Source organism: Octopus bimaculoides, chromosome 15 (genome assembly GCF_001194135.2).
Source record: "Octopus bimaculoides isolate UCB-OBI-ISO-001 chromosome 15, ASM119413v2, whole genome shotgun sequence".
NCBI classification, from domain to species: domain Eukaryota; kingdom Metazoa; phylum Mollusca; class Cephalopoda; order Octopoda; family Octopodidae; genus Octopus; species Octopus bimaculoides.
In genome coordinates, this window is record NC_068995.1 from 40071133 (window position 1) to 40074302 (window position 3170).

The 3170-nt window shown below is 38.2% G+C and overlaps 1 long non-coding RNA gene across 1 annotated transcript in view; it reads left to right on the forward strand.

The window, feature by feature from the left end:
* Positions 1-745, forward strand: part of LOC106873515 (uncharacterized) — a 94726-nt gene extending 93981 nt beyond the window's left edge. Inside the window, exon 3 of the long non-coding RNA XR_001409888.2 lies at positions 302-745. This is a non-coding gene — a long non-coding RNA (uncharacterized LOC106873515). The remainder of the gene's footprint in view (positions 1-301) is intronic.
* Positions 746-3170: the final 2425 nt, after the last annotated feature.

Sequence of the window (3170 nt, forward strand, 5' to 3'; positions counted from 1 at the left end):
TGTGCGTGCGTGTGTGCGTGCGAGTGTCGGTGTGTATCATTTGCTCCGATGCCAACTATTCTTTTCCTGGAACAGGCGTAGGATTAGAATTATAGCTAATCACTATCCGGTGAACACGATCAATTTTTTGATCGATGTTGGCAGTTACAGGCCGACCAGACCTTAGATCATCTTCAAAACTCACTCTTATTCTCCTAAATTCAGCTGTCAACTTTTGCAATGTTGAGTATCATCCCCTAATACAACAATCATATCAGTATGAATGTTACTGGGAACTAAATCATCTTTTTCTTTCCTGCAGGTACTTGAAAACACAATAACACGACGATGCCAAATTTGTCCATTTTCAAGATAATCGCTACCAGTTACTTCTGAAGTCTTCTTTGAAGAGTGCGATGTCACTTTACCTGGAAAGAAACAATTCAGCTATTAATAAGGACGGTTGAAATTAATGCATGCTAAATTTCACAGCTCTAGAATCACTCCTTCATAGTCAACCTAAGAACTTTTCAGCCCACCCTCGTATATGTTTGCATGTATATAATATACATATGTATGCATATGTATGTATGTATGTATGTATGTATGTATGCATGTATGCATGTATGTATGCCTGCATGCATGTATATGTATACGAGGGGGTACCCAAAAGAAACCGGAATTTTGTAATTTTATATTATTCACAAGTTTCTCTTGTTTACACTTTTATCGCTTTCAAAGTATTCTCCATTTGAAGCAACGCATCGATTCAGGCGTGTTTTCTGCTGCTCGAAGCAGTGCTGGAACTCTTGCGAAGTGATGCCTTTTAATGCCTCTGTCATTTTCTCTTCACCTCTTCCACATTTGCAAATTCCGCTGCACCACCCTTTGTCACCAGTGATGTTCGAAAACAGGACCGGATAATCTTAAAAACTGTTCTGTCAGATCACGACACGCTTTCGGTTCTGACTGTTTTTTGATCTTCCGTGAACAAGCAACACGCAAATCTTGCTGCAATTATTTTCATTCGCAATTCCCCGCTCAAAATTCGTTGGCCGGAGCTCCAGGACTCACCAGTCATACCAATGCCTCCTTCATACATACATACATACATACATACATACATGGACATGACATAAGTAAATAGACACCCCTATAATCATCAACATTTATTTAAATCTGAAATTATACATTCAAATTCTTTATTAATTGTTATAATGTGAATATTTAATATTTAGTAGACATGCCTTTAGCATTTTTCGATCCAAGGACGCTGTTAGGTCTGTTACTGATCAGCTGACGAATATTTTCTTGCGGAATTTCTTGCCAAGTTTCATGCAGTAATCTCAAAATATCTGACTTTGAAGATGTTTTTTTTTGCTCTTTTATTGAAGTGTTCTGTCCATTATGTCCCATAGGTGTTCGATAGGGTTCGCATTTGGTGACTGGCTTGGCCCTGGAAGCTTATAAATGCCATTCTCATCTAACAATTCTTAGGTCATTTTAGCCGTGTGACAAGGAGCCCCATTTTCTATAAATAAAGAGTCTTCTTTAATCATTTCACCATTGGAAGGAGTTCTTTCTGCAATATGGACAAATATTTACCTGAGTTCATCATGTTTCCCTCACAATCCACCACCTCTGATCAACCATTGCTCCAAATTGTTCTCCAGATCATCACAGAATAGCTGACATGTTTCGTTGGTTGCAGTCTTTTCGCATCAAATTCTTGATCAGTCTCCAGATCCACACTCGACCACTATCAGAAAATACAGTAAATCTGGACTCATCAGAGAATATGACAGTGTCCCAAAATGCTAGTGGCCTCTCTACCATCTCACTGGCCCAATCTTTTCTCCGCTTGGCCTCCTTCTTGCTGCTCTGCTATAGTAACCAAGTTTGTGGAGATACCTGACAGCTGTTCTGGGACTGACATCAACTTGTTCTGCTATGTCAGAGGTCTTGCAACTAGGATTATCCTCCACACTTCTCTTAGCAAAGAAAAGGGTCCTGTCAGAGGGCTCTGGTTGATCTGGGCGAGGTGACGTGTACTCCTTCTCCTCTCTGGTGAATTGCATAATCACTCTATTAACTGTAGAAAGTGGGATCCCAAGGTTTCTGCGATTTTATGCTATGTCCACTTTTACAACACGGCCTCTTTGAAATTCAGAGAGTTCCAAGGCTTCTTTCGCACATGGTATGATTAAACAGTTACATATAGAACCTGAAACATAAAAATGTCAATCAATAAAAATATAAAGCTTTACAAGTTAGAATAAACATAAAACGATGTTTTATGGGGTGTCTATTTACTTCTGTTATGTCTGTGTATATATTATATATATATATATATATATATATATTTAGATAGATACATACAAACATAAATACATACATACATACATACATACATACATACATACATATATACATAAAGATAAATGGTAAATAATGGCCCATTACATAGTCTACCTTTAGTAGATCAAATTTGTCTTACAGCTGATGCCTGTGGTCATTATAGGTACGCTACTGATAGATTTACTCAATTGATTTATTGATCAGTTGAGATAATTAGAAAGACCTAAAAAAAATTAATGCTACTTTCGCCAGAGCCATTCCTGGTTATAACAAAGCAATGAAATCTGTGTAAATATAATAATAATAATAATAATAATAATAATAATAATAAGTGCTCTGACACAATACCAGCGCTGGCTCTCATGGCTTCTGACTGCACACATATGGTTGTGATGCACGTGTCTGGTGTACCCTTATCACACGAGTAGTCATGATGTGTATATTGGGCTTCGAATATTTACATCCCAGTATCACTTTGATGGTATAAGCTGCTCTCTCACTCAATAATGATAACATTTACCAGTAAGGATTCACAAAAAAAACACTGGGGACGGCACAAGGACAATACAATGAGGGGTTACATAAACCGAAGCGTGTACACAGTGAAGACGATACCCTTTTACTTTTTTACTCTTTTACTTGTTTCAGTCATTTGACTGCGGCCATGCTGGTGCACCACCTTTAGACGAGATAATCGACCCCAGGACTTATTCTTTGTAAGCCTAGTACTTATTCTATCGGTCACTTTTTGCCGAACCGCTAAGTTACGGAGACGTAAACACACCAGTATCGGTTGTCAAGCGATGTTGGTGGGGACAAACACAGACACATAC